Source organism: Passer montanus, unplaced genomic scaffold (genome assembly GCF_014805655.1).
Source record: "Passer montanus isolate IOZ18808 unplaced genomic scaffold, ASM1480565v1 scaffold36, whole genome shotgun sequence".
NCBI lineage: Eukaryota > Metazoa > Chordata > Aves > Passeriformes > Passeridae > Passer > Passer montanus.
In genome coordinates this window covers 5250993-5265941 of record NW_024368374.1, presented here as the reverse complement: position 1 = coordinate 5265941, position 14949 = coordinate 5250993, and the positions used below count along the sequence as shown (strand labels likewise).

The 14949-nt window shown below is 42.8% G+C and overlaps 1 protein-coding gene across 3 annotated transcripts in view; it reads left to right on the top strand.

The window, feature by feature from the left end:
- The first annotated feature begins 10672 nt into the window (after window positions 1-10672).
- Window positions 10673-14949, top strand: part of ENOX1 (ecto-NOX disulfide-thiol exchanger 1) — a 357615-nt gene continuing 353338 nt past the window's right edge. For 2 of the 3 annotated variants that reach the window (XM_039716750.1, XM_039716751.1), the window contains exon 1: window positions 10673-11088. The gene's annotated coding sequence lies outside the window, so the exon portion shown is untranslated. Of the gene's footprint in view, window positions 11089-11838; window positions 11860-14949 lie in introns of those variants that run through there. The other variant, XM_039716747.1, reaches the window with a different exon arrangement.

Here is a 14949-nt window from a genome sequence, read left to right as displayed (position 1 = left end):
TGAAACTTCTGTTGCACTCACAGCCTTTACTGAGCTCTAATCCCGTGTTTATGAGCCACTGTAGTTTTCACCCAGTGTATTATTTTGCACATTCTGCTTTTCTTCTTTTATAACTATCACCAGGCATTTTAAGAAAGGTGCAAAGATGCATTAGAAATTACAAAACTCACATAAAGTAATTGCTACTTGACACTGTGAGAAGCACAAATCACGTCTTTTGGTCTGTAAGGTGTCTGCCAAGTCCAAGCTGCCTCACAACATTCTGCAGCAAATTTGGTCAGCACGGTTGAAGAAAAGGGATTGTCTGCACTGAAGTGATTGCTGTTTCCACTTCTTTTGTTATCGTTCCCATATCTGTAGCTCTTTGACATGGCAAGTCACTGCGGAGAGAGAAGTGTGAAGTGACTGTCAGCTGATGGCCCAGCATCAAAACAGACCAATTAGCAACATCCCCATCTGCTGCCTAGGCTCGTGCTTGTTCCCAGCCTGTTCTGGGAGCCAGGAATTGAGCTGGAAGCTGTGGCCTTTAGGCACAGCACCAAGTGGCCAATTTCTTCAAGGCTACATGTTGTCCTAATAAATTCTTACAGGAGCTGGAGAATGGAAGTATTACCAGCACCTTTCTTACAGGAGCTAGGTCTTTTCTCTTAAGAGGACACCACAGACTAGCCGAGAGCCATTTAAGATGGCAGGTTGTAGTTGGTGGCAAAAAGAGAGCTTCTACTCTTGCACATCCATACAGAAGCTGCCCTGTGTGGTGGAAGGAATCAATGTGCTGAACAACCTCTTCATTAGGTTAAAACCTTACAGTAATCTCACACTGATGAAAAATGGAAAGGGAGACTAATGAAAGCCTTTATCCTGTATGTAGCAGGATATCAAATCCTTAGAACTTTGTATTTATGATACAGGGCCATCAGCTACTGGGTAAACTAAACTGAGAAAATATTTACACACATTGACATGAAAACAGAGTCTGCTAGAGCAGGTTTGCCTGCTAGTCACAAAATGTATACCACTTTTATTGTCATAAGCTTCTTTGTGGCCCCCAGGTGCCCCCTTTTCTAAGTCATGATTTCACATGTGGCAATAGGGTTCTTAACCTGTATTTTGTGATTTTACTTTTCAGAAGCCTCTCATCTTAAGGGCTGTCTGAAAGGGTTGCACAGCAACTCCAGAGTTCCCAGTCCTTTCCAGAACAACTCCAAAATGGAGTTGCATTGCCTGAAATTCCTGTAAGTATCTGTTGCCATAACTCCTACTCCTGAGAACTATATCAAAATCCTACCTTGGGGTCCAGGAGTGGAGAAAGGACTCTGCAGTGAGAGTTGTCTAAGTATCTTTGTCTTTCTGATTCTCAGGTGATTAGACTATGGTGCTAAGGTTGTGGGTTTGATCCCCATGTGGGCCATTCACTTAGGAGTTGGACTTCAGTTGGTCCATGTGGCTCCATTGTTGGTCCATTCCCTTCCAACTCAGAATACTCTGTGAAATCTACAACTGTGTCAAGAGATGATTTCCATCTTCTTGTATTTTTAAAATCTAAAATCAGTCCATGAGGCACTGGTAAGCATGATCTTCCTTGGCAGGAGATAAAGCTGAAGCCCAAGAAGCTGTAACTTGCTCTGATGAGGCTTCCATTTGTAGCAATAAAAGCCCTGATAACCTGCATTCCCATCCTTTCCTGCTTATTTTTTTCTTACTGGGTGAAAACTATCATGACAAACATATTTTATGACAAGTCAAACTAAAGGAGAGCACATTCATGAGGATTTGCATCTGTTGGAGTTTTGTTATATCTAAGAAGAACTTATATTCATGTTTTTTCCTCCAAAGGGGCACTAACAGCCACTCTGCTTTTTTGTGAAGCACTTGACATAATTGTACATTTTTCATTTTGCAACTATTTCCCCTTTGCCAGATACTGTGATTGCACTAGTCTCTTTTTCTTAGGAAATCAGACTAAAATAGCTCTACAGCCAATTTTGCTTTTTCAAGCAAATTATCCAGATACATTAAAAGCAACAATGAAAATAATATCCTTGGCAATTCCTTTAGAGTGAGTCCAGTTTGACCTCAGAGGAGGTGCCAAGTCTGCACAGTGTACCTAACAGTAGAACAGTTCATGTGGTTTTCTGAGGCATAAGCCAGAGAGTCAAATCTTTCTCCTGGTGTCAATCAGGAAAAATATTGAACTGTAAAAAAGAGATTGACCCATAACATCTTTGTCTGTCTGTATTCTTCTTCTGTCAGGGCTGTTTACATTTTCTACTTTGTTTAATAGCAGGAAGTGGAGTGGGTGGAAGGGAAAAAGACCATCATGACTGGCGGTTCTTTTCCTAACAGAAAATTAATTGGGAGGGATTGGAGAAGCTCTTTTCTTCTCTCTGAGGAGCCTCATCCCTGATTTGTCCTCTGGGATGGCTGCATCTGGTTCAATTTAGCTGCATCTGTCTTCAGTATCGACCCTTAATCCAGTTTCACGTCTGCTGGAATCCTGCCTTTTCTCCTTTGCTTGCATCTTGCAATTTTTCTTTCTCCTACTACTCTTATTTCATTTTAGGCTTGTTTGCTTTATAGAAACTCCTGTAAATCATTCCAAGATCCAAGAAGAATGCTAGCTACAGTCAGGTTGGCTTGATTTCTTTGGTGTTTTAATGCTACTTGCAGTAGCTATACTGCAGAATCAAACTGTGACACTGATCAAAAGCAAAAGAGAGCCAGTAGATGGCACCATTTATTATATTATAGAAGATTCACAACCAAAGCTTGGAGGGTTTTCCCCCCTTAAACCTGGCTGTCAGTAAAATATAAATCAACCCTTCATTTTCAGAGATGTTACTTACAAGCTTAGTAGAGACCTCACTTTATATCCTTTCCCAGAGCTTCCTGGGAAGGACTCAGTGACAATGCCTTAAATGGAAAAATATTTTAGAAACAATAATGGAACTAGAGGTCAATAGGATACAGCCCAGGGGACCTTTCTTCTGTTTTGCTCTTAAAACACACCCTATTGCTGCTGTACTTTCTTCATTCTATTAAATAACAGATTTAGTTTGAAGTGTATTTCCAAATCTAATGACTTCAGAAAAGAATCAAGCAGTGGTCAATTACAAACATGGTTTAGCTCTTCTGTAATAATGAATAGCTGTATTTTATTACAACATATAGCAGCTGTTATCTAGGGCTCTCAGAGTGCTTCAGAACACTAATGAACTGTGCCTTGCAACACCTCTGCCAGATCGGGAATAGTAATTCCCCAGGAGTCCCACTGACCTCGGTGGCTGCTTGCATGGTCCTATGTGACAGAGAAAGACATACTCATGTGAGTAAAGTGTATAGAAACAGGAGTAAACAGTGCAATATATTTTATGCCATTTCAAGTATTTATTTTTCCCAAAAGAAAAAAAAAAAAAGAGAAAAGGAAGTAGTTTCGCCTTTCAGGAGTTAGCCTCTGCAGCATTTTTGGTGGGGGATCAGACTGCTTGCTTGAAGGCTAGCTCCAAGTTTTCAATTGATAGTGCATGCACTTTGTGTGCTTCAAAGACAGATTAAGTGACTTCAGCATCATTTACTATTAAAGGTTAAAAGCTGTTGCTCTTTCTAATCTCCTGCTGCAGAGCCAATGTAATTTTAATACTGTGTGCTGTAGAAAAGGAAAGAAATGCAATGCTGAAACATTTAAAAGGATATATTTTTCCATCTTTATTTTAAGTTATGAAAACTGGCTGCAAAAAGCCAGTAAGTGTTTCCAGTCAATGATAGTTTCCTGGCATCAAAAGGTTCTGAAAATGAAATGAAATATCCAGCAGGAAAAAAGCCCCTACACACCAAGAGGAGAAGACAAAGAAAAAGAGAACAACTTGGGTTTTCTATATTTATCTCTGTGTTATGTGTATCCGCTTCACTGGGTTGTCAATTTTAATTGGACTGCAACCTACTGTAGTTGGCTTCACACTGGTTCAATTAAAAAATCCTGTTGCTACTTTTCTTCCATATTACTCATAAATAGGAGTATTGTAGGAGTAATAATGTTAACCCCAGTGTCCTGGCAGAATGCCAGCTTAGGTAATTATATTCCGCCTATGGAAATTTCAGTTACCAATTCAGCTGAATATATTAGTCTTTATTTTCCATTCCTGATCATCAGATTGCATAGCACTGCTGTGTATTGCTGAAGAGCCACCTTACCTGTGGCTGCATTATAGTGATGGCTGAATTAAGGAAAAAAAAATCAGAATCTCTCCTCCTAGTAAAAATCTAGACTATTTACAACATCAAAGTGCAATGTTGGGGTGAAGCTGCTTGAATTAAGGATTATTTAATGGAAGTATGCATGGAAAATGTGGATGGACTGTGCAGATAGTTAATGGCTTGTAGAAACTTTGAATAGAGATGCGGTTATGACAGAGAACAGTGGAAGGATTTTATAGTCTCACTTAAGGAGATCTTCACAGGCAAGGTAGGTCAAGCTGAGTCTTTGACTTGAAGAATGGTCTAGTTTGGGAAAAATAATCCTTTAACAGCCCATCTGATGGGATTGCACAAGGACTGCTCATCACCTAAGGCAAAAAGAAGAGGGACAATTGAGGAAAAAATGGTGATAGTGTCCTCAGAAAAGAGAGTCTGGACACAGTAACTTTATACATAATTTTCTGCAAAAGTGTCACTATGAACAGTTTAAGAAAAAATGCAACAACAAACCTTCCTCCTCTATCTCCCTAGAACAAAAATCAAGTCTAGCCTACTAAAATTGAATCTTGCAGGATGTTTACTTTTGTCTGTTTTGCAAATTACCTTGGTGTTGTTGAAAAAACAGATATTTGTCCACAAAACAATCAGTGCCTACTTAACTCAGTATTTATTGACATTAACATGAGAAAAATTGAATAAGTCTGTGCTTTGAGTACACCCCCTTCAGCCTGATGGAGCAATAATATCTGGATAAGAATAAAGAACAAGGATTATGCCTACTTGGAGTGATTTCTAAATAGAAAGTACAAAATAAGTAGAACAGTGATAAAGTGTAGTCCACATTCATGAGATCAGCAGCAAAGAGACAGAAAAAAGGTCAAAATACCAATCTTCTCTTTTGAAAAAATCCTCTGAAGCCAAGGACATGTGTTCTGACTCAAAAGGCAGAGAGGTATCTCAATTCGCAGACTTTTGGTGATGATTTGGCACCTACCTGTGACTTGTGTCTTGGGGACATCTACAGCTTACAAATATTCTTAGTTTTTGCTTCATTAGCTAGGAAATGAAAACTGCATTTTTGTATTTGTCAGTCTGCTATTTAGCTTCTATTATCCACACTGTCTCTCTACCTGAGTTTACTGAGCTTATGCAGTGTTGCCTTGTGAACTGTCTTCATATTTTTTTCCTGTGGGATTATAAAGACCTTATTCAGCAGACTTTTCCTTATCTAAGTCAGAGTGATTATTCTGAGAAGCCTGTTTGAGTTAACTGGAGTTTCAGTGGAACTGGCCACAGGGTGGAAAATCATCTACGTGACCAATGATGTGAGCTTTGGCCCAAACATCCTGCTTCCCATACATGGTGGTTTTGAATTCTCCTAGATTTAATTTTTCACACTTAGGAGAGGAGCACAGTTGTTTTCATTTCCTGATAGTGACTGGAAGATGAAAACCAAGCTTCAGGGCCAGTGGCAGTTCCCAGGACTGGCAGCATTAGCTCACGTACCCGATCATATGGCGGCGATGCAATCCGTTAGCATACGGTACACAGGGAGCTGTCAGGTCTGCAGCAATCCAATTAAGTTACATGGTTTCTAAAGCTAGATGATTTGAGGAAGCTTAAAACAGAGTTAACACTGTGCTGGCTCAACGGCTGTGTCAATTATCTGGTTGGACGTGCTTGTAACTCTGCCTGCTGAAGCATGTAGAGGTTTTTTCCTTCCCTTCTTCCTTAAAGCAAGACCAGGGAGAACACATTTAAGAGTTAATTATTTCCTACCTTTATTATTATTTATTGAATGAGAATCCTTATATATATTTGAAAGAGATAGTCATATCACAGAGGAAAAATCCCCAACAGAATAAATGGATTGCATAATGCATTTTTCAGACTTTATCTGAAACTGAAATACTGAAGTTCCTTTATAATAGCTGAAGTGGCATTAATTTGCATGGAGGTCACTATTTGACCTTTGCTGTGGGAAGCCTACGTGTTTCTTGTCAAAATCTTTTCCTTCTAACCTTTACTTTCAGATATTTGCCTGCATTTCTCTGTGCTGTTCCCATTATCTTTGTATCTGAAATGCGTGAGACAGAAAAGGAAAGTGGCTTTGTGGCATAGCTCTCTATTTTTTACAGCATCTCTCTTTGTGGCAAGTTAATCAAAAGCCCTGTGTGAAGCCCTCTCTGAGCTCAGCCCTCCATCCTTCCCAGGTATTCAAGGACCTACAGTCAGGTAACCCTATCACACTCTCACTGCAGGTTCCCCACATGTGCGTGTTCTTCACTTTTTGTTTAGTAATTTGTACAAGAAGCTACCTTACCTGCTTTGTGGGAAACAGGCAAGATTATGGCACTTCTCAGAACCCTGCTTCTTTTTAGTCAGAGGGATTGTCCACCCACAGAAAAATTACCTTCCTCCCCCTTGGTGAAAAGCCTGAGGAAACAAAGGAGTCACTCACTGAACACTGACAGCACCTGGCCTTCTTCATCTTATTGGGGAATTAAAATCAATTTTAAACAAAAACACTCTGCTGCCAGCCCTGAGAAGCAAAATCACAGTTGTGACAAAATAGATGACAAAATTAATACCTGCCTTTACTGAGAACACGATTTCAGCCCAGATACATTGATCTAAGAAATTACCAACTTGATCTCATTTCCAACCTTAGAGCAGGAAGCAGGAGAGCTGGCTGCATCTGTGCAGGAGTGAATACAATGCACCGTGTTATGTTTCAGGAAAGGTGAATTGCAAGAATAAAGGAAAATTCAGAAAATAAAGTCAAAGATGGAGGAGCAGAGTGGCTGCATACGTGCTTTGGAGACTCCTAAACCAAACCCAAGTCTGCAAAGATTCCTCAGAATTTAACACTACCAGAATTGGTAGAATTATTTAATTTTGATACCATGTAATGGAGAACACAATTTTGTATGCTGTATCAGACACTGGTAGAAAATGAACTGTTTGTCTCAACAGTTTAGTTGGCATGAGCATTTCCATCAGCTCATGTCTTACAGAAAACATTCTGCTAAATTCAGAGGTTAGCTAAGTCTGGCCTTCTGTGAAGAATAAGCCAGTATTGGTGGCTGGATTTTGCAATGGCTTTTGAAGGGTTGAATCATGGACTGCTCCATTCCATTTTTTGTATCAAGATATTTATCAATACATGTTGATACATTGCCTCCTAGTATTCTGTTTGCCAGCCAACAAAGCTGACTCAGGAAGACAGACACATGCATGCCTTCCAATACAGAAATCATGTTCTCAGAACAAATTCAAATCTTCTGCTGTGAACTTGAGTATGACATCATATGTAGAAAAAAAGGGTTGAAAAAAAAATTAACAAAAATGGCCCATCTGCAGTCACTGGCAAAACTCCCAAGGGAAAGCTAGGAAGAAGAAAAGGAATCAGGAAAATTTTTAAACGCAGTTTTCTCTTTTACTGTGTTTTTAATCCCATTTTCTTGGCTTCTCTTTGTCTTGCTTTGTTGTTTTTTGTTGCCAGACTGCATGTTCTCAAGGCTTTATAATTCATCTTAAGGGGGGACCTGGAGAGCATATTTTCCCTGCTAACGAATAACCTGGATCTTTTTCATCACTGAAGCCAATCAGAGGCGTGAGATTACAGTTGGCAGAGGGCTGAAATTTGCATATTAACAGCGTAGTTATTAAAGAATAGCTGTCTTGCATTTAGACCAAACTGTGCCCTCTGATTCGCCAGCACCAGCTGTCAGCCAGTGCAGATGAGGGATTCAAAGGTCAGATGGTTTTTATTGTTTGTTTTTGGTATATATTTTTTTCTTTAATTTTTAAAGAGAGAACTGTGCACTACTAATGATATTAAGTCAGACAGTGAGCCCCACATGCAGGAAGCAAAGAAAGCGGAGTGAACCTGCTTGGCTGTGGCTTTGTCGCGGCAGAGACGCTGTGCCCTCTTGTTGGCTCCAACGAGTCTCTCTGCCTAATGTATCATATTGTGTATATTAATGTTTCAGCTTTACAGTTCTATTTCCATTAGGGGAAGATTGCCCGTGAGCCTCTTAGTGGATAAATAGGAATTTACAGCTTTCAAAAATTCTCTTAAAGCTTGCAGGATCCACAGAAGAAGGAATTACACATGACTATTTTTGAAGCTTTAAAAGGTCCAGAGGGCCTAATTGTGCTCTCAGATATGTCTGTGCAGCTCCAATTGAAGTCTTGGGATATAATGCATGCTTATGCGACAGCTAAAATGAATCCTTTTTTAAATGAAAAAAAAATAATCCTTCAGTTATTAAAAAATTAGATTGTAAAGTCTCCAGGGTCAAGCCAGCAACTTCCCAAGAGCTATTCAGAACATAACAAAGTGAGGTCTTGGTTGGAACTCATCTCTGTACCAACCTGCAAATAAAAAATAAATGCTGAACATGTTAGCGAAATTCAGTAAAGACAGTAACACCTTCTGCAGATTTGTGCATTCACGTTTATATGCTTGGAATTGTGCAGGCAGTTCTGTGGCAAGGAAGGAGGGGACAACCCTGAATTACAATAACGAAATAACCTTAACAAGTGTATTCATGCTTCATTCAATTACATTAAACAAGACAAATACTGGCAGAAATATTTTCTTTTACCCCTGTTTCATACCAGCCAAGTCTTATGCAACTGACAAGAGGTTAAACCTTGTTTTGTTCTTATCTCTGAGTGTTTCTAAGTGCAATTGCATTCAGCGTTAGGAGGAAGAAATGAAGAAGCAAATTTAACACAGCCAAAGGAAATACAGTTCAGAAATATGTTCAGGCCCTGAAGTTTGTGTAGGTTTTTTTCACTAGTCCTTGATTTTGCAAGCTAGTTTACACTACAGGTGAAATACAAGTTCTGCATGAATTTCCCCTTGGGATTTTTGTGTGGTTTTCAAAAGGTGCTTGCTTAGGGGTAAACAGGCTTAGGGCCTGGGCTTTAAAGGACTGAAAAGATGCGTTTTACTGTAAGTAACTTAGAAGAGGATTCCCAAGCTATAATTACATCTTACTTTCATCAGGGCTACATTTAACAGAAATTCTTCCAGCAACTTTTTCTTTATTCAGCTATCTACCAGTAAAAAGCAGAGCAAGAACCAGTCAGGTAATAGTCCACATCTGCACAGCTGAATCAAGAGTGGCTCCTGCTCCTTACCTAAATCACTGCATTAATTTCCTTATTTTGTCCTCCATGTGTGTCCTTGTGTTTCTCGGTATAATATGTGTCAGTATTATTTGTTGTCACTTCTCAAACTAAAGCTGTGACACTAACCCTGCCAGCCAAGGGAAAAAAACTACACACAGAGGCAACACAAGCCAGTATTGTTTAAATCAGATGAGCCCAGTGGTGTGGAAATTGCTTCTGTTGCATAAGTGTGCTCACTGGTAGACCCAATCTGATGGGCTGGTAAGCATGCATAATTAGCCCAGCACCTGTGGATGTAATTCCATACTGCTGTGGTGAAAGAAGTACTGTAGAAAATAACAGGCAGGAAATCTTTCTATCAGATTTTCTTCCTACCACTAGAAATCATAGCTGCTGTGTGCAATATTTAATACCTGATGTTAGTTTCCACCTTTCAGCCACAGCCACTTTTCACTTGCCAACTAATCGTCACCTAGAAGTGTGCTGAAACACATTGTAAATGAGCGTACAAAGGCTTTCTCCGGCACTAAATCACAACCATCTCTACAGAGGAAAGCACTGCTTACATCAGCCCTGCATGGCAATTCCGGCCAGGAAAGAAGCAGGTTTTCCCCTTCCAAATAGCAGGAAGACTTCAGATTAGCCAGCACTGCCCTTGGGAGCAGAGGTGCAGCTGCAAAAGCCTTCCTTAAGTCCCTGCTCAGACGAGGTGTTCAGCGGCCTCTCTGGGAGCCGCGTTGGGCTCTGGGGAAGCACTTGTTGCTGCCAGCACCCCGGGACCCAGCGCCTTGTCCTGGGAAGAGCTGTCCTCACCCACCTGCCCCTTGGCTTCCTGGATGAAAAGGTGAGGTTAAGTGCTCTTGCTACACTTGGTTGTCTCCTGGCCGGGAGATGAATAAGCAAAAAAACAGACCCTCTAGCTAAAGGTGTTCCCTAAAAGGTGCTGCTTCAAAGCCAGGCTAAAGGGTAGGTGGAAGCCTCGTAGATGAGACATGCAACTACTCCTCCTGGGAGGATTCCCAAAGAAAGCACCGATCCCGTCGGACAGGGTGCAGCTCATCAAGCTGCACAGGCTGCTGTGCGCAGCACAAGGAGCGTTTGAGGTGGGGAGGCCTCGGGGAAAACTTGCGGCAGGATGCTCAGCTCGGGGTGCCTGCAGCTCGCACTCCGCAGGGCCCGCTCCCCGCCGCCCACCCACGGCCGCTTCCCCGCCCTCGGGCGGAGCGGGCAGCGCTCCCGCGGCTGCGGCGGGGCTTCACCCCGCTGCGAGCGGCCCCAGCGCCCGCCCCAGGGGCCGCGCCCGGCACCTCCCCGGCGGGGCCGCTGTCCCCGGGACGCCGTGACGGCTGTGCGCTCCCCGCCCTTCTCACCGCCCCTCTCCCCTTTCCTCCTCCTCCTCTTCTTCCTCCTCCTCCTCCTTCGGGAGCCTTGCCTCCCCTGCACACCTGCCTTGCTATTTGTCGGCGGCTTTGCTTGGAGGGGAGAATTTTCCCTCGGTCCCTTGCAGCATCCCTCCCCGGCGCACACACACACATACACGCACACACACGCTCGCTCACACAGCCGGACCGGCAGAAGCACCGCGCTGCCCGTGCCTCGGCAGCCGCCGCCTCTCCGCACCCGGCCCCGCGCTCCCCGCCGCCGCGGGGCGTCCTCCGCCCGCTGCAGCGCCGCCGGGCCCGGCAGCCGCCGAAGGGGGGCGGCGGCGGCGGCTCCCGCTGCTCCGCGGCCCCGCACCGGCAGCGCTAGGTAGGTACGGCGGTCCCGCGGCTGCAGCCCGCCCCGGGCGGCTCCCGGCGCTGCGGAGGGACGGGGACGGAGGGAAGGAGGGAGGGGAGGGCGACGGGAGCGGGGCGAGACGCGCTGCCCCAGCCCCGCCGGCGGCGCTCGCCTCGCCCGGCTCCTGCTCCGGCTGTGCTCCCGCGGGGCCCCGCGCCGCCCCCGCCGCTGCCGGCACCCCCCGGGCACCGGCTCTTCCCGGTGAGTCAGAAAGTTTGCTCTCCTGGGCGCCCGGTGTTTGTTGTTGTTTGGGGTCCGCCTGTTTAGGCTGGGCTTTTATTTTCCCATTCCCGCTAGCGGGCTATTTATTTATTTATTTCTCTTTTCTTTCTATTTTTTTTTTTTAATTGCAGCCGCTGCTGCAGCGCGGGTAGAGCCGGGCTCCCGCGGCCGGCGCTGCCCCCGCCTCGCTGGGCAGCCTCCCCCGGGGCACACGCGTGGGCGGCCGGAGCTGGGGTCCCTCCCGCTGCCCCCCTTCCCTCCGAGAGCCGGGTGGCTGCGGCTGCGATGTTGCCGGCAGCCCTCCTGCAGTTGGCAGAACAGTTTTTGGTGGCAGCTCGGGAGGAGACTGTCCCATCCCTCTCCTGTGTCTCCTCGTTCCTTGAGAGAGTGTTTTGAAACAGGTTTCAGTGAAGCTGTAGGTGACAGGATCCCGGTGTCGCCGAGACCTGTGCTCCGTTTTGTAACTAGCAGTGTTACTGTAGCGGGTTATCAGCTGGGCAACAGCCGTATTCGACCCTGGTGAGGAGAGGGATTGGCTCTGGGTCATGTCCATCTTCAGCTGCTTTCATCTAATTGCTAGAAGTAGCTTGCTTGTTGTTTGGGGTAGAAGGAGCTCGCTTGCATTTTACTCTTTTGTTCTTTAATTCTAAATGTGGGTTGGTGGGGGCTCCTAGTTTCTGATAGGAAACTATCAGAAACTATAGAGGTTGAATAAACCCATCTCTGAGCAGGAGAGCTTTCAGGTCCTTCCCATGAACTGTGTATTTTCTATGTTGTGTGTTGTTACTTCTTTTTTTTCTTATCACTGGGAGTTCTGCTGTAACGTCTCACAAGCTTTGATGTTTTTTTGCAATGAACCTCATTCATTTTTTTTTCTCAAATTTAAAATGGAGTGATAAAATGCATAGGCGTTAATAAGTGAGTTGAAAGGACTTTGAAATAGTGCATGTTGTGCATGGTGTGAAATTGTAGATATACATAAAAGAATAATAACTGCTCTGCTGGTTTTATTTTAAACCTTCTCTATGACTTTGTGCTGAGCTCTCTTCATTTGTCTCTCAGCTTTTAAGTCTGATTGTTTTTTGTACTTGAGGTCTCCTATCTTGTTGTGAAAATGCATTGGTAGGCACCCACATTTGCCTGGTTCTCATAATCTTTCTTTCGCTCCTTTTGCAAAGACTTGCCGAGGTCAAAAATAAGTGAAACTTGCTATTGTGGCTTTCAATTTTAGATTGCTTTTCCTCCTGCTGCTTTTATTTATTTCTCTATGTGATTATTTGTTTATGTATATTACAACTGAAGAGGGAGGGGAAGATTAGGGAATTGTCTCTGACTCTTCTATATGTCAAAAGGTACAAGACCAAAAAAAAAAAAAGGTAGTGTAAAGAAATTAAAACACTGAAACAACCTAGATCTGAATTCCAAGAACAGAAAATTACGGTGGCATGTGTGCTTGCCCACACCAGGCATTCTGCAGCATGTGGTATTTACAGAACTTGCAGTGTACAGTAGCTCTCCAGTAGTAAGAGAACGCTTTGTATCCTTGGAAGTGAGAGAGTCTTTGACAAGTCAGCAAAACTATAGAAACAGTCAAGGAACGCTGATACACGTGTGAGTGTGTGCATATATAAATATCACCAGATTGCCTGAGTTAATTTTTCCTCAGTATAGTTTGTCTTCCTCAGCCTGGAATATTTACATACTTTCCCCTGAATTTTGAGGCATTTTTTCCTGCTCTTCTCTGTTTGCATGTGTTTTAATGTTAGTCTTAATCTCGCTGTAAAATACAAAATAATCTGGTAATAGATTTAGAAGACTTTATTACCAGGCAAACCAGGCAATAGATCATGAAATCAGACAATAGTATTTTGTTTCCTAGCAACCCCCTACTGCAAACAGAAAACAAAACGGTGGTGGATGCTTCCACATCATGATAGCTATATGTCAAAATGCCCAAGTAGTAGACACTGAAGTACTAATTGTGCTGAGAGATTCAATCCTATTTGTTTCAGCTTCTTAGTTAATATTTTTCCTTTTTTGAGAAAGATTTGCTGGGGTAAATGCAGTTAAATGGTTAAAATTTCACTCTGGTCTCATAATAATAATGTCTGTTAGAATGAAGAGGGCACAAAATTTGGTACAATTTTTGCCATTAAGAATGATTTGGAGTTGTCTGTTCATATTGAAGGACTGTTTCTAAATCTGTGCTATTACAGACCCTTCAAAATCAGATACATCATCTCCTGTATCAAACATCCAATATCTTTCTGGATTTTGTGTTGTTAGTGATTCTTTAGCTTTGTGTTTTAAAACTATGTTTATTAGAATATATTGAAAGAAAAATTCTTTGTGGCTCCTAGGAATGGAAAGTAAAATCCTAATACCTCCTTGACATGTTTATGTTCTTGGTACCCAGTTCAGCCCTTCCAAGCAATCAGTGCTATCACCGTGCAGCAGGATTGGGTCCTAAGCCATCATCTTTCTAAAAGTGCTTTTGATAATGCAGTAGTTCCCTTAGTTAAAGTGCCTGAGCACTGAAATGGCATCTCGACCCTGAATCAATCTGGGATGCACTTTGTGCACTGCCATCTATCTGAAAAAATCCATTAGTGCAAGCTGGAGATCTGACCTGGGATGGGTGCAGGTGTTTGTGCTCTGGAAGCTGCTGTATGTGCTGAGCTGCCGTAGGAAAAGGAGGTGAGCAGGCACGAATGTGTAGTTGTATGTGCAAGGCAGCAGAGAAGTTTCTATGATTTTTGTCTCTCTTTTATAGGAGAAAATGGCAAAAAGGTGTTTGCTGAGTTTTACTTATAAGTCTTCACTATCCAGCAGTATTTACAGACATCACACAGTAAATTGAAAGAGAGGTAGTTTTCCTATTGGTTGCATCAGTGATTCTGTGAAAGTGAAAATATTATTCCAGTCTGGGAAACTGTAAAATCATAAGAAAAATTTGCTGTGGGGAAGACAGCAAGCTTAGTCAAGTATGCATTATTAAACAACAGTATTCGCGCTAGGCATGCAAAGGGTGTTCTCTAGGTGACTTAGGGGTTCACAGCATTGTTTAAGAGATCCCATGTGCAGTCACAGACAATTTATTTATATTGCCCATAGGTATTTTCCTGGTTCATCTCAAGTACTGAGGTACAAAAGGGTTACAGCAGTTGCCACTTGAATAAAAAGGGTTGAAGTGGAATGGTCAGAGAGTATTATAATTCTGATAAATATCTATGAGCAGCTATTTTCTTGTCTATATTTGAAATCACACATTTTGGTGCCATAGCATGTGTGGATGGTTTAGTTTAAAACGTGCTAATTGAATTTTGGAAGGCTTTATGGATTGAGAGGAAGTAGTCATTTTCCAATTTTTCTTCTCCGTTTCTTTCTCAGATGGCACTACTCCCAAAATTTGAATCTTACAATTAGGTAGTCCACAGATGAAGCTTGATATGGCTGCCTAATTACAGTCCCTACTTCACCTCTGCCTGTGTTTGCCAGGCAGCAGAATGAGAGAAGGCAAAGAAAACAAAAAGTACAAACAAAAAACAAGGGGGAGAGACAGGTCATGAAGTATGCTGTGTATAAACAATGGAAGTCATTTGGAAGTGA